The sequence below is a fragment of the Diabrotica virgifera genome, chromosome 1 (genome assembly GCF_917563875.1).
Source record: "Diabrotica virgifera virgifera chromosome 1, PGI_DIABVI_V3a".
NCBI lineage: Eukaryota > Metazoa > Arthropoda > Insecta > Coleoptera > Chrysomelidae > Diabrotica > Diabrotica virgifera.
Genome location: NC_065443.1, coordinates 164,918,295 through 164,943,597, shown reverse-complemented (window position 1 = coordinate 164,943,597; position 25,303 = coordinate 164,918,295).

The window sequence follows — 25,303 nt, the reverse complement described above, 5'->3', positions numbered from 1 at the left end:
CCAAATTTTGGTGCACTGTCTCTATCAAGAGCGTCAAAAAAAATAATAAAAACCGCGTCTTTGACCCCTTATATCTACCCTCGGCCACCGCTCTGGTTTCCGGCCGTTGTGGAAAGTAATGTACACAACTAGTTCAACATATCCCCATATAGTTTTTCCATATTACTTATCACGCACAAAATATGCTTCGAGCTCTTAGACTATTTTTATGTAAATTCCGATCGTCGTGCTGTCGTTGTAAATGTTCTAGATCGATACATTGTTGCTTAAGCCATTCATTTTTTGCTATTCTTATCTTTGCTTTTATTTGCCTGTTAATGTTCTTATACATATTGCTGCCATCTGGGTCATTCTTGTGTCGTCGTCGTTCATCCATTAGTAATAGTATTTTTTCTGTCATCCATTTTTGCTTCTTGTTCTTTGGTTTGTACCCCAGGTTGGTATTCATGATGTCTGTTACAGCGTTTGTAATCGTATTACATGTTGGTGTTAGATCTTCGGTAATGTTTGTCGTCAATATTTGAATTTGTGTGTTTATTTCATTACTTATTTCTGCTTGTATCACTGGATCTTTCAGTTTATCCAATGCGATCTGTTGTTGAGTTTCAGGCTTGTTTTTGCATGAAAGAGCGATCTTTATGACGGCCACTAATAGTACATGGTCAGCAGGCACATCTGCTCCAGGATATGTGCAAGCTCCTTTGACAGTTGTGCTGAATCTACCGTTGATGAGAATGAAGTCTATCTTATTTCCTATTATGTTCTGAGCTCTATCGGCTGGAGAATTCCAAGTATAAAGGCGACGGGGGTGAAGTTGGAACCATGTGTTTTTAACTCTCATGTTTTCTTCCCGACAAAATTGTACAAGTCGGTCACCCCTTTCGTTCCTTGTTCCAAGACCATAAGGTCCAACTACGTCTTCAAAGCTGCCTTTCCCTATTTTGGAATTAAAATCTCCCATAATTATGTTAACATCATGTTCCTTTGTCAATTTAAGCAATTCTTTGATTTCACTATAAAAGTTTTCCACCTCTTCATCTGATGCATCTGCAGTTGGTGCATAGACCTGTATGATGTTGAGATTATTTGGCTTCGCTTCAAGATTTACCAAGGCTGTGCGGTCGGAATATGGTACAAACTCTGTGACAGCTCTCATCAATTTTTTACTTATCATAATCCCGAGCCTTTTCTATGATCGCGGTCGTCATTGCCTGAGTAAAAGAATGTTCCGCTCTCTGTGGTGCATTTACCGGATTCAGGCCACCAGGTTTCTGAGATCCCCAGGATATCTAGATCGATTCTGCACATTTCTTGAGTTAGGTTAGCCAGCTTCCCGGCTTCAAATAAGCTGCGTGTATTCCAGGTGCCTATCTTTAATGTCTTTCTTAAGTTTGCTCGTACGTTTCTAACATTCAAGACCGTTCCCCCCGAAGATCTGATTGGGGAACCATTTATACCTCCGGATATTTTTGAGTTGAATATATTCATGTGATTCTCTTGGGAAAAAATAATGAAGGTGGTATCCCGTTGCGTTCCTTCATGCCACTTACAGGCTTAGTTTTCAGCCGCCCACTACGGAACAGACGCCGTTTGAAACCGCCCATTCTGGGTACAGACGTTGCTATTTTCACCATATCTGGCTACCCTTACTTAGTTTAGCCTGCAGACCAATGCAGTTGCCCAGGGTGTGGCACGTGGAGCCATAAGTGAGAGTTGGGTGTCTTATGAGAACCAGTTATCAAGAACAATCTCCCGTCTATGACGCTCGATGTGGTCGTTCCGAATAAAGGTACTACCTCTATAACACAAACCTACACCCTCGCTCAATATCCAAATTCAATTTTCAATAAAAAACATTTATAGTATTCCTCAACATTAATTTCTAGTTTACATTTAATTCCAAGCGTCGTCGGTCGTCATAATAACGTTAAGCCCCGCCCCAAAATATTTGCGATAACTCTCTTGATGCCTGTGTTGAAATAGACCATTATCCGTTATTTACGTCTTGACACGTTATAACGTTAACCTCTGCGATATCTCTCTAATATCTCTACTTCAGTATGTATAAAGCCATCACGCATGTGCTCTATTTTCGAGCACAAGAGAGATAATTCAGGGAAAAAGCAAAAAGTACTGTTTGTGACCCCTCCAGGCAGACGACGCGATGTATGGACCTCTATAACAAGAACCTATATATTATTTCCTGCAGTTGTCCTGGACTTAATTAGTTATTAAAAATGATAATCTTATAAGCCATATAAAAACCTTTAAAATGGCGTTTTGTAATTGTTTCTATCTTTATTTGTTGCTTAGAAAATTGCAAAACAAGTAAGAAATTTCGATTTTTTATAAATGTTTTTTAAAAATAAACATAGAACTTTCATATTAAATGAAATATTGGGTAGTGTGGTGCTTAATAAAATATTTTTTTCTACAACCGTGTTAAAAATGCAACTTTTAGCACTCCATGCGTGCGTTAAAAATGCTACTTTAAGGCACTAGTGCTTTAAAATATTTTTAAGGCACTGCAATTCGTATTGACCGTATAGACAATTTTGATGTAATGTCAAAAAAATATAAAAATGGAATGTCAGTCAAGTTCAAGTAAAAGTTTTTGTAGATATTGTCCTGTAATTACGTTTGTAGAAAAAAAGATTTTATGATATGCGTGTTAAAAAGTACATTTTTAAGGCACTCATGTGAATTGCAGAATTCGCTATCGCTCATTCTGCAAACTTTCACATGCGTGCCTTAAACGTGTACTTTTAACACTTATATCATAAATAACTATTAAAATATTTTTTGAAAATATTTTTCAAAGCTATCGGTCAAACAGTTTAAAAGTTTGTAAATATTTGTTTTTCCCAAATTAATTTTTTTTGCAATAAGTCAGAAAATCGTGAAGTTAGTAACTGTACTGTCAGTTTATAGTCTAAGAGCTAGTGAACCCTCCGACTAACGGTCTTCCTGTAAGGCTAGAAATTTGTATAGTGCTAATTCATAGCACACCAAGGTTAAAAACCATGACCTGGTAGGCGTCAGCCCTGCACGTGTATCTACCAGGTGAATCTAAAAGTGCATAATTTAGGGGGAAAATAAACTTTCTCCTGTAAAGTTTAAATTTAAGTATGTGTTTGAGTAAGTCATTTAGAAGACATGTGTACAATGACAGGCGATTCTGAACAGCATAAGACCTTGCCAGGCCATAGGCGTAACCAGGGGGGGGTTTTGGGGGTTGTAACCCCCCCCATTGGGATGTACTTTGAGCTATCTACGCTTAACACCATAGCCCTCAGAGACCTTCCAGTAGTTGTAACCCCCCCTTTCAGCTAGTTGTAACCCCCCCCTTAGGATCATCCTGGTTACGCCTATGTGCCAGGCGAGGTTAAAGATTAGGGGTTTTTCCTATTATTTTTTTTTCATCGAAAAAAGTTTTTTTTAGGTTTTTTGAATCATTCCAAACAGAAAAGGTCTTTAGTGATTTTTCTCTTAGGTTAATAATTTTTGTTATATAAGCGATTAAAAATTTTGAAAATTGCGAAATCGGCCATTTTTAACCCTAAATCGGACATTTAACTAAAAATTTCAATGTTGCCAAGGTAGATTCCTATTCTTTAAACATTGACTGATGAAATCCCGAAGAGTTTTTTCCAATAGAATATCGAAAACCCCTTTGTTTTTTAATTGCTAATCAAGCGGGCGCGACACTGTAGTATAAGTAAGGACGTTTGAGTTTGCATAAATTCACTATCTCGAGAATGGGCAAATTTGAAGAGAAATACTCAGACAGGTCGATTTTTATTTTTAAATTAGGACTTTTTGGCATATATATAATACTAGTGACGTCATCCATCTGGGCGTGATGACGTAATCGATGATTTTTTTTTTAAATGAGAGTAGGGGTTGTGTGATAGCTCATTTGAAAGGTTATTTAATTCTCTATTCAGTAATATAAACATTAAGATAATTATTTATACAGGGTGTACAAATTTTTTTTTCTTCTTTTTGTCTTAATTAATGTAATACAATTTTTTCTTGTACCTACACACTGTGTAAATAATAATTATGTTAATGTTTATACAGGGTGAGTCATGAGGAACTGTACATACTCCTACCTCGTATAGAGGCCCCTATGGGGAATAACAAATGACCATTAAAAAGTGTCTGCTTCCATTGTTTAATAATATACAGGGCGAGTTTCGCATTTTGACAGAAATTTGTATTCGTCATAATTTTTGAACGGTCAGATCGATGTGTCTCTTATTTTGGTCAATCGTTACACTATTGCCACCTAATCAACTGATTTATTCAAACTAGAAAAAAATCAGGTCCGGCTTCAAAAAAATTAGTTCGTTTGGGCTTAGAAAAAATTTCACCCTGTATAAGCTCTTTGAAAACTCTAATACGAATTTTACAAATTAGACAAATAGGCAATTAAAATAACATATTTATTTTTTTCCGCACACGATTGCTTAATTTTTTATAAAAAAATCAAATTTGATTATGAATTAAAAGTTTGGTATGAGTGAACCATAGATTTAAAAAAAAATAACTTTTATTACAAAAATTAATTTTTTTTGCACAAATAAGTAATTTATGTTACCATCCAATCAACTGATTTATTCAAACTAGTGAAAAATCAGGTCCGGATTTAAAAAATTAGTTCGTTTTGGTCTTAGAAAAAATTTCACCCTGTATAAACTTTTTGAAAACTCTAATATGATTTTTACAAATTAGACAAATAGGCAATTAAAATGGCATATTTATTTTTTTCCCCACACGATTACTTAATTTTTTATAAAAAAAATCAAATTTGACTATGAATAATTAAAAGTTTGGTAAAGTGAACCATAGATTTTAAAAAAATAACTTTTATTACAAAAATGAATTTTTTTTAACAAATATTTAATTTATGTTATCACCCAATCAACTGATTTATTCAAACTAGAAAAAAATCAGGCCCGGATTAAAAAAATTAATTTGTTTGGGTCTTAGAAAAAATTTCACCTTGTATAGGCTTTTTGAAAACTCTAATATGAATTTTGCAAATAAGACAAATATGCAATTAAAATGGCATATTTATTTTTTCCCCACACGATTACTTATTTTTTTATTAAAAAATCAAATTTGACTATGCATAAAAAGTTTGGCAAAGTTTTTGCATAGATTTAAAAAAAAACTTTTTTTACAAAAAATAATTTACAAAAACAAAGTTTTTCTTAAAATTAAAAGTTTTTCCATTTTTTTTTTCAATAACACGTCTAGATCTAAAACTTCCCATAACACTTCTTTTGGACTCTATAGTTCAACACAGACGTGATCAAATTGATAAATTTTAAATTTTTCCACCTAATTTTTGCGATTTACAAGTTTGCAGCTTTTACAAGAAGAAGACTGAAAGTCTACAACAATTTTCATAGTCTTCACAATGGTAAGAGGTATGTGCTGTAAAACTATCAGAAAAAAAAATATTAAAATGGAACAGAGTTGTAGCGAGTTAAACCGTCAGTTCATTTTTTTTTTCATTTTTAGGTTAAAATTCCGATTTTAACAAATTTGATTTTTTAATAAAAAATTAAGTAATCGTGTGGGGAAAAAAATAAATATGCTATTTTAATTGCCTATTTGTCTTATTTGTAAAATTTATATTAAAATTTTCAAAAAGCGTATACAGGGTGAAATTTTTTCTAAGACCAAAACGAACTAATTTTTTAAATCCGGACCTGATTTTTCTCTAGTTTGAATAAATCAGTTGATTGGATGGTAACATAAATTACTTATTTGTGCAAAAAAATTAATTTTTGTAATAAAAATTATTTTTTTTACATCTATGGTTCACTCATACCAAACTTTTAATTCATAGTGAAAATTTATTTTTTTATAAAAAATTAAGTAATCGTGTGCGGAAAAAAATAAATATGCCATTTTAATTGCCTATTTGTCTAATTTGTAAAATTCATATTAGAGTTTTCAAAAAGCATATACAGGGTGAAATTTTTTCTAAGACCCAAACCAACTAATTTTTTTAAAGTCGGACCTGATTTTTTTCTAGTTTGAATAAATTAGTTGATTAGGTGGTAATAGTGTAACGATTGGCCAAAATAAGAGACACACCGATCTGACCGTTCAAAAATTATGACGAATACAAATTTCTGTCAAAATGCGAAACTCACCCTGTATATTATTAAACAATGGGAGCAGACACTTTTTAATGGTCATTTGTTATTCCCCATAGGAGCCTCTATACGAGGTAGGAGTATGTACAGTTCCTCATGACTCACCCTGTATTACTGAATAGAAAATTAAATAACCTTTCAAATGAGCTATCACACAACCCCTACTCTGATTTAAAAAATCATCGATTACGTCATTACGCCCAGATGGATGACGTCACTAGTATTATATATATGCCAAAAAGTCCTAATTTAAGATTTCTCTTCAAATTTGTCCTTTCTCGAGATAATGAATTTCTGCAAACTCAAACGTCCTCACTTATACTACAGTGTCACGCCCGCTTGATTGGCAATTAAAAACAAAGGGTGTTTTCGATATTGTATTGCAAAAAACTCTTCGGGATTTCATCAATCAATGTTTAAAGAATATGTACCTACCTTGGCAACATTGAACTTTTAAGTTAAATGCCCGATTTATGGTTAAAAATGGCCGATTTCGCAATTTTCAAAAATTTTAATCGGTTATATAGGGTGTCCCAAAAGTAGCGGAACGGTCGAATATTTCGCGAAATAAATATCGGATCAAAAAACTGGAAAATACGTATTCAATAATTTTCAGAAATCTATCCAATGACACCAAACACCAACCCCCACTACACCCCCTGGAGGTGGGGTGGGGGTTAACTTAAAAATCTCTAATGGAAACCCCCAGTTTTTCTAAGAAGATAAAGGCATAGAGCGCATCACGCTGGCCTAGTTTTTTGCATTCGATTAGGGTACCACAATGGAATCTTATTACCCAGGATTCCATTGTGAAGAGCATTTGGCTACGATAGTTGTGCCCCCATCGCGCATCAGCGTGCTATGGGGGGGAAAGGGATGGCCTGGGGCATTGGAGCGAGGTAGGGTGATCCCTGTATATACTCGGGTCAAAACACCTCGCCCCAATGAATTGTTACACCCGAATGTACTCTTTCGAGAGGGTGGACATTCCCACAGGTCGGGTTAAATCAAATTGCTTGCTTGCCCAGTTTTTCTTGCAGATTTGGATTTGTTACGTAAAAGTAAGTAACTTTTATTCAAGACATTTTTTTGAACTGTGGATAGATGGCGCTATAATTGGGAAAAACGATTTATCCTGATACCATAGGTAAATTATAGAAACGGTCTAATATCTCGAGAAATCCACTTCCAAATGAGAAACCAAAAAAGAGTTTTTTAATATTTTTTGAAAACCTATCGACAAACACCAAACATGACCCTCCAACCCACCCCCTGGAGGTGGGGTGGGGGTTAACTTTAACTTTAAAATATTAAATAACAATCCCCACTTTTTATTGCCGATTCGAATTCGCCATGAAAAATTAAGCAACATTTATTCAAAACATTTTTTTAAATTGCTGATAGAGCTAATAAATCGTATTTTTCCAATTAAACCGCCATCTATCAACAATTCTAAAAAATTTTTCGAATAAATGTTGCTTAATTTTTCGTGACGAATCCGAATCTGCGATGAAAAGTGGGGGTTGCTATTTAATATTTTAAAGTTACCCCCCACGCCACCTCCAGGGGGTGAGTTGGAGGGTTGTGTTTGGTGTTATTCGATAGGTTTTCGAAAAGTATTAAAAACCTTTTTTTGCTTTCTCATTTGGAAGTGTATTTCTCGAGATATTAGACCGTTTCTATAATTTACCTATGGTATCAGGATAAATCGTTTTCCCAATTATAGCGCCATCTATCCACAGTTCGAAAACATGTGTTGAATAAAAGCTGCTTACTTTTACGTAACAAATCCAGATCTGCAAGAAAAACTGGGGTTTCCATTTGAGATTTTAAAGTTACCTCCCACCCCATTTCCAAGGGGTGTAGTGGGGGTTGGTGTTTGGTCTCACTGGATAGATTTTTGAAAATGATTGAACACGTATTTTTCAGTTTTTCGATCCGATGTTTATTTCGCGAAATATTCGACCGTTCCGCTACTTTTTTTACACCTTGTATAACAAAAACTATTAACCTAAGAGAAAAATCACTAAAGACCTTTTCTGTTTGGAATGATTCAAAAAATTTAAAAAAACTTTGTTCGATGCAAAAAAAATAATTTTAGGAAAAACCCCTAATTTTTCCCCTCGCCTGGCAAGGTCTTATGCTGTTCAGAATCGCCTGTCATGGTACACATGTCTTCTAAATGACTTACTCAAACACATACTTAAATTTAAACTTTACAGGAGAAAGTTTATTTTTCCCCTAAACTATGCACTTTTCGATTCACCCAGTAGATACACGTGCAGGGCTGATGCCTGCCAGGTCACGGTTTTTAGCCTTGGTGTGCTATGAATTATCACTATACAACGCTATCTAGCATATCTAGCCTTACAGGAAGACCGTTAGTCGAATGGTTCACTAGCTCTTAGGCTATTATGAAATAAGACGGGTTTTTATCAATATTATAAAAAAACAAGCTGAAAATGTCATTGTCAGCTGTCAATGTCAGCTGAAACATTGTCATAACGAAAACTTTGTATATTTATTTCTATTATGAAAAGTAGTTTAGAATTAATAATGATGTTTTAATGTGCAATTATATCATTCTAATTTAAATGTTATGAACTATAATAGTACATTATATACCGCGGGACTGAAGTAGTACATTTAATCCTGAAGGTAAAGTTTATGGCCCGACCGCAGGGAGGGCCATAATTTACCTGAAGGATTAAATGTACTTCAGTCGCAAGGTATATACGATACTTTTCGTACTTCCGGTATGATTTTATTAATTATTTCAATAATTTCAATCAGTTTTTTCTCTCTTCAACTCATTTAATAAACTGTCTTTAAAATAAGTTACCATAGTAACATTGCGTTGTGACAGTTATAATTTAGAAACATTGTCATTACTAGTGTCATTGTAAAGAAACATTGTTATTGATAATTATTGGTATCATGAGTGAAGAAGGTGTATCTGATATTGATAAAAGAGCAGCCGAAGTAGGTGAAGAATTGTTACCACCGAAATCTAGAAAACTATACGAGCAGCAGTACGATGCTTTTAAAAAGTGGTGCCGCTTAAAAAATGTGAGACAACCTACTGAAAATGCGCTGTTAGTCTACTTCGATGATAAATCAAAAGCGGTTTGTGCCTCAACTCTCTGGGCACATTACTCAATGCTGAAATCGGTTATTAACATTAGAGAAGATATTGATATAAGTAAATTTCCAAAATTATTAGCTTTTTTGAAGAGAAGAAATGAGGGATTTAAGCCAAAGAAGTCAAGAATTCTCACGTCTGAGCAGGTAGATCAGTTCTTACGGGAGGCTCCGGATGATAAATATTTAATGCTTAAGGTAAATTTGGAAATTTGTTTATATTCAGAAATTTTAAGAAATCAATTTTTTTGTAGGTTGCACTTATTTTGGGCGTTGCGGGAGCTTGTCGTGGAAAAGAGTTGGTTGATTTAGAAATCGACGATGTGAGAGATTTGGGCGATTCCTTCCTAATTGCGATTAGAAACACCAAAAATAAAATTGACCGAAATTTTGTGATCAAAAATTCAGAAAACAGTGCCATCAGTTTTGTGGCGATATTTCGGAAATATGTGGCATTGCGAAAGACAGGGACAACTCATTCAAAATTTTTTGTTCAATACATCAACAAAGAATGTACTACGCGAGTAGTAAGAAAAAACATGTTTGGTACAATTCCACGGCAAATAGCAGCTTTCTTGAAATTAGAAAATGCGACGTCTTATACGGGACATTGTTTTAGACGCACATCTGCGTCTTTGTTAGCTGATTCGGGAGCAACAATAGACGTGCTGAAGAGACATGGAGGATGGAAATCCTCCAACGTGGCCGAGGGATATATTGAATCGTCTATTAAAAATAAACAAAAAATTTCAGATAAAATATTTGGTCAAGTCGCCGATTCGTCCACTATAGTTATGCCACAGTCCTCATTCTCGCTTCCTGTTTCCGCAGGATCTTCGAAACAAACACCAGTTCAATATGAAAAGGACCTATCTGTTACTCGTCAGTTACCTGCTGCATTAACCCAGGAAAGACTGGTCAATATGACGAACTGTCACAATATTAATTTGAATATTAACGTTAATTACCATTCTAATTAATTATATTTTTCAATAAAATATCCCTTAAATTCGTTTGTTTGTGATTTAATCGTTCCGGGAGTTTCGTCAATATTTAATCCCGGAGGGATTAAATGTGACACTTTAGTACCTGTCACAAGGGAGTGAAGTTGTCACTTTAGGCCCGGAAGTACGAAAAGGTAGTTTACTCTTGATCGAAATTCATATTTTTTATATACCTCGTATAAGATTAATAAAATTTTATACAAGGTATCCCAAAAGTAGTGGAGCGGTCGAATATTTCGCGAACTGAACATCGGATCGAAAAACTGAAAAATACGTTTTCAACCATTTTCAAAAATCTATCCAATGACACCAAACACCAACCTCCACTACACCCCCTAGAGGTGGGGTGGGGGGTAACTTTAAAATCTCAAATGGAAACCCCTAGCTTTTCTTGCAGACTTGGATTCGTTACGTAAAAGTAAGCCACTTTTATTCAAGACATGTTTTAGAACTGTGTATAGATGGCGCTATAATTGGGAAAAACGATTTATCCTAATACCATGGGTAAATTATAGAAACGTTCTAATATCTCGAGAAATGCACTTCCAAATGAGAAACCAAACAAATTTTTTTAATACTTTTCGAAAACCTATCGAACAACACTAAACATGACCCTCCAACCCACCTCACTGGAGGTGGGGTGGGGAGTAACTTTAAAATATTAAATAGCAACCCCCACTTTTTATTAAAGATTAGGATTTGTCATGAAAAACTAAGCAGCATTTATTCGAAACATTTTTTAGAATTGTTGATAGATGGCGCTTTAATTGGAAAAATACAATTTATTAGCGCCATCTATCAGCATCTTTAAAAAATGTTTCGAATATATGTTGCATAATTTTTCATGACGAATTCGAATCTGTAATAAAAAGTGGGGGTTGCTATTTAAGATTTTAAATTTACCCCCACCCCACCTCCAGGGGTGGGTTGGAGGGTCATGCTTAGTGTTTATCGATAGGTTTTCGAAAAATATTAAAAACCTGTTTTTTTGGTTTCTTATTTGGAAGTGTATTTCTCGAGATATTAGACCGTTTCTATAATTTACCTATGGTATCAGGATAAATCGTTTTTCCCAATTATAGCGCCAGTTCGAAAAAATGTCTTGCATAAAAGTTGCTTACTTTTACGTAACGAATGCAAATCTGCAAGAAAAACTAGGGGTTTCCATTTAAGATTTTAAAGTTACCCTCCACCCCTCCTCCAGGGGGTGTAGTGGAGGTTGGTGTTTGGTGTCATTGGATATATTTTTGAAAATGATTGAACACGTATTTTTCAGTTTTTCCATCTGATGTTTAGTTCGCGAAATATTCGACCGTTCCCTACTTTTGGGATACGGTTGCATCATAAATCTTAGAACAAGAAGAGCTTTTTATGAAGAATAACTTTTATTTGTCAAATTAAAAATAAAAGAGTTATAAATGAAAATGTTCTTGGTATCCATAATTTGAGAAAAATCTTCAAATATTTTTTTTCCATTAGAAGGATGTACACAGACACAATACTGGCTAGTGATTTTAGTCAATAATTTTGCCAATTCGACAAAAAAATAAAATCTAAATAGTTAATAATTATTACTAAATAATTAGTAATTTTGCCAATTTCGGCAAAATTCTCAAAAAACAAAAAAATTACCTTCTACAATCACTAGCCAGTTGTGTCGACTTTAGGGAACGACTTTATAGCAAATGGAACAGTCCATTTATCATAAAGGGGAGGCCGTATTTATACTGGTATAAACCTTTTTAAAACTGTTAATAAATTATTGCTTTTAAAATATTTATACTCAAATTGTATTTTTGAACAGCTTTTTTAATTTTATATAATAATTAAATTCACTATCAAATATCATTGATGTTTTATTAATACTTAATTTAAAATTTAGTTTTACATTCACGAAGTGTCAAACTCAAATGTAAATAACATATGCTTGGCAAATCGAGGTTTAAAAAAAAGTAGCCTACTTCCTAATCAACCATTTGAGCTGACGTTTAGTGCGTCTGTAGGAGATAACCGGATTGTGACGTCACATTTTAGACTTTGAGGTCGATTATCTCGAAGACGGTTAGATATATCGAAATGCCGTTTTCAGATTTGGATTCAGAAGGCAAAACTACATAAGAATCCATCGATACACCCGCTCTAAGTATTGCAGGAGCGGCAACGCAATAACACACAGACTTTTGCAAATTTATAAACGAAAAGTTTTCGTTGATTAAGAATAATAATATTAAATATTGAAAAATCATTTTGCAAAAACATGTAAATTTTTTGCTTATAAACAATTAGAATAACTTTTCAACCCTATAAGTTTGGGTATATGTATAATACAAAACAACTGTTTGCCTGGAAGGGGATGTGTCACTAGAAAAACCTTATTTCCCTGGACTTGGGAACATCTCTTTGAATGTAAATTCGATTATTAAGATTGCATTTATTTTTCTTATGTTTTAGTTTTTTTAAAAAACTAAAAAAAGCCTCTTAACAAGTAAATAAAATTCTTTTAATTCTGTAATAAAACATGGAAATATGTACAACACATAAAACTCTTAATATTGTTGTTTATCGAGTTTTAGAAAAACACACAAGAAGAGACGATTTTTCTTTTCATATTGAAATTTTTTTGCACATTTAATTTTCTCTGTTACATTTGTCAAAGTTGTAAAGTCGTCGATCGTTTTGTGATCGTTTGTGAATAACCCTTTTAGAGAAATATTCAATGGTAAATGTAAAAATATGTTGTTCAACCAATTCAAATTTTTGCCGCTGCTGCGTACCTACCTATATCAGTTTTTGTTTTTCTCGTTTATTTATCACCTATTTATATTTTGCATTGCAAAAATTATGCGATAAAAGATTATAAAATTGTAAAATAGATGGTATTTATTTACATAAATTATTATCGTTAATGAAGTAATTTTCCAAAACTCATTGTGCGTTTAAATGAGAGACATCAGAAAGACAGATAAAATGATCAGGATCAGTTACCAGGAATTTTTTATTTTAATACCAACAATTTGCAGGTCGTTACATTGTATTTAGTCCAGAAAGCCACTGCGCATCCGCTAGGAAAAATATTCTAATTCGGATTTTTTGCACAATCTTACTCAAAAAGGACTCCTTTTAACAAATTTGCATGTTGCCAGGACCAAAAGGTGGTCAAAAATTTTTTAAACGTTTTTTTTTTTTGTTTTTTTCCTAAAATTATTTTTTTTGCATGAAAAAAAGTTTTTTTCGGTTTTTTGGATCATTCCAAACAAAAAAGGTCTTTAGTGACTTTTCTCTAAAAATGATAGTTTTTGACATATAAGCGATTAAAAATTGAAAAATTGCGAAATCGGCCATTTTTAACCCTCAAAAACTATGTCAAAAACTGAAAATTTGAATGTTGCCAAGGTAAGTAGATATTCTTTAAACATCGATTGATGAAATCCCGAAGAGTTTTTTGCAATAGAATATTTAAAACTCCTTTGTTTTGCTAATCAAGCGTGCTCGACACTATTTTCCACCGACAGTATGGTGCAAATGAAAGGAATAAATTCGTTATTTCGTAAACCAGCGACTTTAAGGAAAAATCCCGAAACAGGTCGATTTTTATTTTTAAGTTATGATATTGTGGCATATATGGTATACTAGTGACGTCATCCGTGTGGGCGTGATGACGTAATCGATGTTTTTTTAAATGATAATAGGGGTCGTGTGGTAGCTTATTTGAAAGGTTCTTCAATTCTCTATTCAGCAATGTAAACATTTACTTAATTATTTATACAGGGTGTCCTTCTACTTCTTTTTTTGTCAAATAATTTAATTTAATAAAAATTTTTTGGACACACTGTATAAATAATTATGTAAATGTTTATATACTGAATAGAGAATTGAAGAACCTTTCAAATGAGCTAGCACACGACCCCTATTCTCATTTAAAAAAATAATCGATTACGTCATCACGTCCAGATGGATGACGTCACTAGTATACCATATATGCCATAATATCATAACTTAAAAATACAAATCGACCTGTTTCGGGATTTTTCCTTAAAGTCGCTGGTTTACGAAATAACGAATTTATTCCTTTCATTTGCACCATACTGTCGGTGGAAAATAGTGTCGAGCACGCTTGATTAGCAATTAAAAAACAAAGGAGTTTTGAATATTGTATTGCAAAAAACTCTTCTGGATTTCATCAATCGATGTTTAAAGAATATCTACTTACCTTGGCAACATTCAAATTTTCAGTTTTTGACATAGTTTTTGAGGGTTAAAAATAGCCGATTTCGCAATTTTTCAATTTTTAATCGCTTATATGTCAAAAACTATCATTTTTAGAGAAAAGTCACTAAAGACCTTTTCTGTTTGGAATGATCCAAAAAACCGAAAAAAAGTTTTTTTCATGCAAAAAAAAATAATTTTAGGAAAAAAACAAAAAAAAACGTTTAAAAAATTTTTGACCACCTTTTGGTCCTGGCAACATGCAAATTTGTTAAAAGGAGTCCTTTTTGAGTAAGATTGTGCAAAAAATCCGAATTAGAATATTTTTCCTAGCGGATGCGCAGTGGCTTTCTGGACTAATTACAATCTTATAAAGTAGATTAATAAGCAGTTTATTATAACCTAAAATATTATAGTTGTTGTCATTTTAAGAACTATAGTGTCTGCAAAATGTTTATCTTTTTGTTCATTGTTTCTAGCCCAGCTCTTTTTAGTTTCTTAGTAGCATTCCATAATGAATAGTCGTGCTTTTGTCAAACGTCAATTCGCTAAGGTAAAGTCCAATTGATATTTGTATTTTTTTTTCTCTTCGGAGATTTTGCATTGCATTAGTTCTATTTTATGGGGTGATTATCTGCTTTATTTCCACCTTCGTCTTAGCTTCCTATTTTCTGAGATTATATCTTATTTTGTTTAGTCTTTTTTCCCTCTATTCGAGTTAGGACGATTGTTGTATTCTTCTGTGCTGTTTCTTGAATCTGTTTTGTGAATAATTCTACTTCAAAGTAAAGTTGTTCGTATGTTCTATAATAGGTCTGGATCCCGCGTATGAAAAAAAAGTTGATTAATAGCAAGCTGAAAATTTTTTAATAGCTTAAGGGTGTCTAGTCGGACTAACTTTGATGTACGGGAACACTGGAACAGGGGAAGTTTTAATTGTGGAACAAGTTAAAAATTTGGAACGTCAGACTACGAAAACGTCCCATGTATTTTGTCGGACAGAACTTCCAATTGATTTGTTACAATTTCATTAAACTCTCATGCAAAAATCAGACTGGTGTTTATCACCAACTGGGCATTTTAATGAGTGGAACACGTCAAATGACAGGAATTATAACAGGTGACAAATAACAGTCTGATTTTTGCATGAGAATTTAATGAAAGGGTAACAAATCAATTGGAAGTTCTGTCCGACAAAATACATGGGAAGTTTTCGTCGTCCGACGTTCCAAGTTTTTAAATTGTTCCACAATTAAAACTTCCCCTGTTCCAGAGTTCCCATACATCAAAGTTTGTGCGACTAGACATCCTTAAGCTATTTACAAATTTTCAGCTTGCTATTAATCAACTTTTTTTCATACGCGGGCTCCAGACCTATAAATTTTAAATTCACAGAAAGGTTAATCACTGTTTCAAATTCTTGTTTAAAGCTTTCTCGATCAGTCCTTCTATTTATTAGCTTTTAGAAGATAGTTCCTTTTGTATCGCTTCTTCACTGATTGTTAGAAGTATGGGAGAATGATCGGAATTCATATCACCTGCCCCTTCCATTTTCAAAAAGTTTGATGTTATGTTTCTGAATATGGGGAAAAGGAAGACTCTCTTTCGAACCTTTTTCCTAGACAAATAAAAGCGGAATTTGACTGCATATTGTAGAGTCCTTTTCGCTTTCTTTATTCGTCGTCTCTTGTCTTATAAATTGTAAAATTAAGAGATTTAGGATGTTACCAGAAAGGGGTCCAATAAGAAAAATTTCAGATTAGAATAATTATTCATTATAATTTTAATAATGAATTTTGTATCTGGACTTTTCTCTTTTCTCCATTATTTTGAGTTGTTTTGCTATTTCTGGTCTTAGTATTGATTTCATTTCATGACTTCATTATGTGGTCTAGTTAGTTGTTTGGTCTTAACATTGACTTCTACTTCAGTAGGTTTCGGATTTGGGGTTCCCTGGGCTGCTCTATGGAGCTGTTTTAATTATTTTATTACCTGATGCTTTAAATATGTTAGTTGTTTTTGTGGAGAATTATTTCCTCAGGTTCTTTAACCATGATATTCTTCTTCTCCCAATTCCTTGCTTTCCGAATACATTGCCTTGAAGGATTACCTTCAGTAATCTGTATTTAGTGCCTTTTCTCATTATGTGTCCGAGATATTCTAACTTTCTCCTTTTAATGGTATACATCACCTATCTTTCTTTCCCCATTGGTTAGTTGTGATATCCTTAGGATTCCCCTGTATAGCCACATCTCGAAAGCTTTAAGTTTTTTCTCCATCGCTTCCGTGAGTGTCCAGAATTCAACTCCGTAGTATAATATTGAGAAGATATTATAACATCGGAGAAGTCTTACTTTTATCTCCAGATTAAGGTTGTGGCTGTTAAAGAGTTTGGCCATGTTATTGAATGCACTCCTAGCCTATTCTACATTTTATTTCTTGTGAGTGATCCCGTTGGTCATTTACTATTGTTCCAAGATAGGTATACTGTTTTATCGATCCACTGGTGTATTCTTGTTAAGCAGTCGGGCGCCTCTATTTTTTTTTGCTGATGACCATAAATTTCGTTTTTGATATATTTACTTGGAGTCCAAATCTTTCACTTACTTCATTTACTTTCTTTATTAGTTGCTGTAAACTGTTCAAACTGTCTGCAAAAATACTGGTATCGGGTGTCGTCTGCATAGCGGATGTTGTTTAGGCGTTCTCCATTTAGGAGTATTTCATGTTCACAATTCTCCAAGGCTTCACTAAATATTTCCTCTCAATATAGGCTAAATAATATTGGTGAAAATATGCATCCTTGTCTAACGCCTCGTAGAATCTGGATCGCTTCCGTTGGTTAATCTCCAAGATTTTTTCATTGCCATTTCCATGCCATTTTTTTGGCATCATATGCGTGATGCAATTTTTTGGCCATAACTTTGATGGGCCTTCTTCTTCTTCTTCTTCTTCTCGTTGTCCTTATGCCCTATAAGAGCGTCGGACTTTGGTATCACCTATCCATCTTTTACACATTTCTTCCACGCCTTCCGGTCTCCTCCCATTTCCTTCATCTGTTGCACTGTTTTCCCTCTATTTGTCCCGATTTCCTCGATTTGCTCCATCCACCCCTTTCTAGGTCTGCCCCTTCTTCTTTTTCCCTGTCTTTTGGCATCCGTCACCTTCTTTACTAGTTTGTTCTCGTTCATCCTAGTTATATGTCCACACCAATTCAGTTTTCTTTTTTCAATTTTTTTCTCTATTATAATAATAATAATAATAAGGAGTTTATTTTATTTTACATTTACATTTTTTTTTACATATGCATGAATATGTTGGATAACATAATTAAAGTTTATCTTTAAATTAATTATAATATTACAATAATCAAAAATAAAAGTCTGTCTTATATTGCAACCAAAAGTTATATAGCATTTACAAAGTAAAAAAGAATATGAAATTATTAATTATTTTAAATAAATATAACTTATGGAAAATTTTATTAGTAACATTGTCCTAATATTTATATATTTTTTACAATTCAGACATGTCACATTAATGCTTTTTCAAAATAAACAAAAAATCCCATTTATGTCCCGTAGGATGCGCATGGGGTATTTTTTGTTCAACAGATTATATTGTAATGGTTTCTACAATATGTATATTATTAATATTTTTTTTACCAAACTCTATTAATTAAAAAAAAGAAAAACGAAGGAATTGCCTAAATTAAAAAAAAAACAAGTCAAATTTAAAACAGTTATAACTACTATAAAATATTAGGTTGAAATTACTTTAATTTGCATCTCTTTCAATTAGAGAATGAATAACAGACCTCTCAGTGTTTAAAATGAATGATTTAATAAATGACTTAAAAAGACCTTTTGAGTTAATGGTCGTTAAATACATTTTATATGTACCTGGCAAAAAATTGAAAATTATGATACTTAGGTCGATTTCTCATACCTGCGTTAATCTATGGTTCAGTTGAACCAGGTTCACGGGTGATCTGTGGTTTTGTTTGGAATGTATTTCTCATTGCACGTTCATGTCAGCGCTCGTTCTACAGCTTTCGAGAAATGCCAATAGATGGCAAAAGGTAAAAAAACTGTCGCCATTTTGAACTACCTTTTTTATGCTGTTCTTGAATAAAGTTAAATTTAAGTACTTATAGTCAAATAGTAATTTTAATAATTATAAATAAATATTACAAAAACAAAAATAATGTTATCGTTTATCGTTATGCTTCATATAATAAAATAGGATATATTTATATTATGACAGCGTTTCGTGTTAATACAACGCATGCGTAGTCCATGAAATCATCTGAACTCAGTTCTGAAATCTTTGAACAGCCGAATTCCACCGTTCAAGCATCGTTCAAGTTTAAGCTGCCATAGGTTAAACGTGCGAATTGAGAAAGACGATTTTGACTTTAAACTGACGTTTACTAGAAGTTTAGGTTAAACTGGAGTTGAACTCGATATGAGAAATTGGCCCTTAGAAAGCTTAATGATCTTTGTCCTAGGGTCTTATTTTTTAAAGCAATTTGTATGTTATCGTCAAGTTTATATCTTGTATTATAGTTATGTTGAGTTGAATGAATTATGGAGTTATTCTTATAAATATGTAAAACGACATTAAGAAAATATGTTTGCCTGATATCCAAAAATGTTGTTTCTTTAAATAGGGAGTCTGATGGGTAAGTGTTGTTTTTATTATAAATTATTTTTAGGATTTTTTTTTGTATTATTTCTAATTTTTTTAGATGAGTTTTCAAGGCAGAACCCCATGAGGTGATTGCATAATTGACTCTGGATTCAACGAGTGCCTGGTATACAATTTTAAGGTGAGTTGGTTTTAAAATAGTTTTCATATACTTTAATTTATACAATAATGGCCTTAAATTATTCGTTACGTTATTTATATGCATATCCCATTTAAGGTGAGAATCAATAATTATGCCCAAGTATTTAATATGATTTTTTAATTTTATTATTTTATTTCCTATTTTATCGGTCTGAAGAACTGTAAATTCGGGTAAAGTATTTTTATAGCTGCAGAAGGGAATAAAAAAGGTTTTTTCATAGTTAATTGAGAGTTTTTTATAGTCGAACTATCCAGAAATGTTTTTAAAATCGTCCTCTATTAATTCTTTTAACTGTTGCCACGTATCGCCTTGGTAAAATATTGCTGTATCATCAGCAAATCCAATGATGTTTCCTTTAGTTTTTAAGTGAAATAAATTATTAATATATATAGAGAAAAAGATTGGCCCTAAAACGGTACCCTGAGGCACTCCAAAATTAATTTTATTATTGTTACTCACCGAATTTCCTATTCTCACAGCTTGTTCTCTGTCGTTTAAGTAACTTTTAAACAGGTTTAAAGGTACTCCGCGAATTCCTATATCCTCCAAGGTCCCCAACAGCTGACCGTGAGATACAGTGTCGAAGGCCTTGGCAAGATCCAGAAATATACATATACAGCGTGTCCACTTAAGTTGGAAACATATGGGAAACTGTTTTGTTATTCATTTTACGAAAAAAAGTTATTCTTTATAAAAAGTTCTGCATGCTCTAAAACCTAAGATTCAATCATCAGATATCAAATTTTCTCAATATTATACGAGGTATGTCAAAAAATATGAACTTCGTTCAAGAGTAAAGTACCTTTATTTCTCTCAATATCGAAAATTCTTATTATGAAAAGTTGTTTGGAAATAAAAACTAATATCGAATATGCAATTACATGCTTCTAACTGGAAAAAATATTTTCCAAATTTTTCTCAAATTTATTGATACTAACTTCGTTTTTATTTATTACACATACGATAACTCTTTTATTATTACTTTTACGAAAAAAAGGTATTCTTTATAAAAAGCTCTGTATGTCCTAAGACCGAGGATGCAACCATCAGATATCACATTTTATTAATTTTATACGAGGTATGTAAAAAAATATGAATTTCACTCTAGAGTAAAGTACCTTTATTTTTCACAATATTGAAAACGGTTATTAAAAAAGTTGTTTAGAATTAAAAACTATGTTCCAATATGCAATTACATCCTTCTAACTGAAATATTGTCAAATATAAAGGTACTATGATCTTGAGCGAATTTCATATTTTTTGACACACCTCGTAAAAAAATGAATAAACGTTGATATATCATGGTTGTGTCTTAGATTTTAGACCATGCAAAGCTTTTTATGAAGAATAACTTTTTTTCGTAAAATGAATAATAAACGAGTTATCATATTTGTAATAATTAAAAACGATTTTGGGTATCCATAAATTTGAGAAAAAAATTTTTTTTATTAGGAGCATGTAATTGCATATTTGATCTTAGTTTTTAATTCCAAACAACTTTTTATCATAAGAATTTTCGATATTGAGAGAAATAAAGGTACTTTACCCTTGACCGAAATTCATATTTTTTGACATACCTCGTATAAGATTGAGAAAATTTGATATCTGATGATTGAATCTTAGGTTTTGGGGCATGCAAAACTTTTTATAAAGAATACCTTTTTTTCGTAAAATTAATAATAAAAAAGTTTCCCATATGTTTCCAACTTAAGTAGACACGCTGTAGATAGTTTGGCTGAGTCTATTAAATCGTAAATTTGGTTTACCAAAGTAATTATAGCATCATTCGTAGAAAAATTCTCTCGAAAGCCAAACTGAGATTTTGACAAAATATTATATTTATTTAAATAAGCGGATAATCGTATTTTTACACTTTTTTCAAAGATTTTTGAAATTGTTGAAAGCAGTGAGATTGGTCTATAATTTGATAAACATTTCTTGTCTCCCTTTTTGTGCAATGGAGTAATAATGGCCTTTTTAAATTCAACTGGGCATTGTCCTGTTTCAGATTTCAGAAGTTTTTTTAATTACTTCGGATTTAATCTTATCTATACCTGGTGGTTTTTTATTTTTTAATGTTTTTATTAAATTTATTATTTCTGGTTCTGTTACGGGTGTTAAGAAGAATGATGCGTTGTTAATTCGGAACTGATTTTTATTAAATGTAGGGTTATTCGAGACATCTATTTTTTCTGCCAGTTTTTCTCCAACACTACAAAAAAAGTTATTGAATTCTTTTGCTATATATAATGGATCCTTAACTGCGGTCCCATCCTCCGAAATTATTTCCTCTATTAATTCTTTATTTTGCTTATTACCACAACCATTAGTTAGTGTCCACAGGTACTTGGAACTATTTTTGTTTTCTGTTATTTGTTTTTCATAAAAATTTAGTTTTGCTGCCTTAATAGTTTTGTCAACAATTGCGCGGTAGTTTAGATACTCCAGTTTTTTTGCATTATCTGTACGATCTTTGTTGAATTCTTTGTAAAGTTTATTTCTTTTTTCAATAGAGTTTATTATGCCCTTAGTTATCCATTGTTTTCTTTTAATGTTTTTACGCTGTATTTGTGTACTATGTGTGTTTTTTTCAATGTATAAGTTTAGTACTTTTGTTATTAACGTTGCTTTTTGGTCCACGTCATCATCATCCAGGTGTTTGTATTGTGTCCAGTCATGTTTCTGTAAGTCTTGTCTTAAGTTGTTGTAGTTTATATGTGTTATAGTACGGTCATGCTGAATTTTTAATTTTGGAAACAACGGAATAAATGCAAAAATCGCTTTATGATCAGATATAAATGTTTCATATACAGCTGCTACGATATCTTTTTTATTTTTGGTCTTGCTATTATAAAAAAGATGATCTATGCAGCTTTTGGATGAACCACAAACTCTAGTAGATTTATTTATTAAGGATAAAAAACCATATTCCTCCATTATATTTAGATAGTTTTAAACAGTGTCATTATTACTTTTTAAATTAATATTAATATCTCCAATTAAGATATTACCAGCAATTTTTAATTTATTTGTTTGGTTCAGGTATATCTCAAGATGTTCAAGAAATTCATCCTCGTTTACTGGTGGTGGCTTATATATTGAAGTTATTGCAATTTGTGTATTATTTTTCATACTTATTATTATTTGTATCGCACGACAAACCCCTATCGGTATTATTTTATATGTGTATTTAAGTTTACTTTTAATAAAAACTACAACTCCATCGTTTTTGTTTATATTGCCCTCGCTATACAATAGATCATAATTTTCCAAATGAAACAAATTACAGTCATGAATAGAAAACGTTTCACTCAGAACTATGCAATCATAAGTAAAGGAAAGTTGGTGCAAAAATATCTTTAATTTATCCAAGTTTTTGTTTATGCTGCATATATTTTGGTGAAAAATACTGAATTTCCGACTATTTTTTTTTTTTTTTTTTTTATTTAAATTAAAGTGTCTCGGCAACTAATGGCCATTGACACTGGTACAAAATTTTACAATATTATTTACATACTATAATTACAGTTTGTTTTTGTACAAGTTACAACTTAATATTACAATTACACTAAATAGTAAAGGTGACAATCTTTTAAGAAACACATTATGGCACTGTACATGTTTGTAGAACAGAGTAGGTCACTTAAATTGTTTTGAAAGTTGTAGTGGACTCTTTGAACTCTATACTGGACACATTCCAGTAATATGTGCTGGACTGTTAATGGCTCATCACAATGTTCACAACGAGGACGATTTTCAGAGGACATCAGATATCCATGTGTAAGACGAGTGTGACCTATTCTGAGTCTTCTGATAATAGTACTGTCTTTTCTGCTCATTTGGGGCATGGTGATGGAGGTAACAGTTCGTTGAATTGTGCGTAGTTTTGTATTTTGCATGTTCCAGTGTGTTTGCCAGGTGTTTAATACATTGTTCTTGATTTTAGCCTTTAGATCTTGGTGAAGTTGCATGTTTTCTAGATTTTCAAGAGAGCAGGCCTGTTTTGCTGCTTGATCAGCGCTCTCATTGCCATTAATACCAACATGGGATGGTATCCAGATGATGGTTACTGAAATACCATTTTTTGACTGTTGTTGGCAGATGTTGTGGATGCTCTGTACAATGGGATGTAAGGAGTATATATTTTTAATAGAACCAATCGCAGCGAGAGAATCGGAACATATCGCTAGTGATTTCTCGTTAGTAGTGGGCAACTCTAATGCCTTAAGTATTCCGTACAGTTCAGCTGTGTGTATACTGCATCTGGGAGAAAGTCGATATGATGCTACTGTTGTATTCGAGGTGGTAACGGCACAACCGACGGCTTGTTCTTCTTTGGAGGCATCTGTGTAAAGAATCTTGTCATAGTACTGTGTATGTATAAGTTCTTGAAATTTCTGTACCAAGAGAGTTCTGGGCGTTTCTTCTTTTTTGTATCGATTTAAGCTGGTAACGACAGTAGGTAGCTTTTTGGTCCACGGGGGAATACTGGACGTAGGAACAGGAGTTGTGAGTGTTAGATCTGTATCTTTTAGAAGAGTTTTTAAAATTTGTGAGAAAGAATGTGATCGAGGTTGAGTATTATCTGGAACAGGGTGGGGGGTATTAATTAGTTTAATGACTGGATTTTTCGGATTAGCAGATACTCTACAGAAGTATGATAGTAGTAAGCGTTGACGTCTTATAAAAAGTGGGGGTTCTGAAGATTCGATATAGAGACTTTCAGAAGGACTTGATTTAAATGCTCCAAGGCTAATGCGTAAGGAAGTGCTGTGAATTGTATTCAGGCTTTTAAGCTGAGTGTCGGACGCTGATATGTAGAGACTGCTTCCGTAATCCAACCTAGAGCGGATCAAGGTTCTGTAAATTCTTAAGAGGACTTCCTCTTCTGCACCCCATTGATGGTGAGCCAAAGTTTTTAAGATATTGATTCTATTGAGGCAGTTTGTTCTTGTGTTCTGTATCTGATCTCTCCATGTAAGTCTTTTATCTAATATTACTCCTAATAATTTGTGTTTATTAACTCAAATATTAATTTAACCTCAATGTATCGAAAGGTTCATAATTCACATCTCTAATATAAGGATCCATATTGTAATTATAACTGTATAAAAAGTTAAGTCAAGAAAATATCAATATCTTTTGAACTAAGCTTACCTAAAGGCAAAAATTTAGAGCTCTTTAAAAAAATAACTCTAAGAAAGATTTGTGGTCCCTAGAAATGAAAAGTTTTTTTTTATGGAAAAAATTAAATATAATATAAACTAAAAATTTTTAAGTGTGATTTTCAAGATGAAAATTTAGCAAATAAAAAGAGACAGAGAAAAAGAAAATGAAAAAGACAATGAAAAAGACAAAAAGCACAAATGACAAAAAGTAGGGATTTACAATAATATTTAGTAACAAATATCATAAATAAAAGAATTCTTATCTTCTTTTTGACAATTAATATATCTGTTACATCATGAAAGAAAGACTTATAGTTTGTCTAGATGTGATTTACTTTTTATAATAGAAATTTTGTCACCTGTGCTTATGTGAATTTTTCCTGAAAGAGTCCATACAGATTTTAATCGATATTTAGCTGTGGCTTCATTTAGTAGTCCAACTCGTAGATTCGTTAGATCCTCTCGTACTACAATTCCTGTTCCTTTAAAGAGCTTCTTTTTCGAGTAAATGTCGTTTCTTACCTCTAAACTATTAAACTTTATGTAGATACCCCTAGGTTTTCCACCAGTTTTCCTTCCTATTCTATAACATGTTTGAATGTCTCTGCTTAATATATTTAAGGATAATTTTTCATTTATTGTTTTTAAAACTGTATCTTCCTTCTCTTCTTCAGGAAAATTAAAAAACCTCAGGCACTTTAGTCTGCTCTCCTGGTCCAATTTATCATATCTTTCCTCCATCCTTTCTTGATTCTT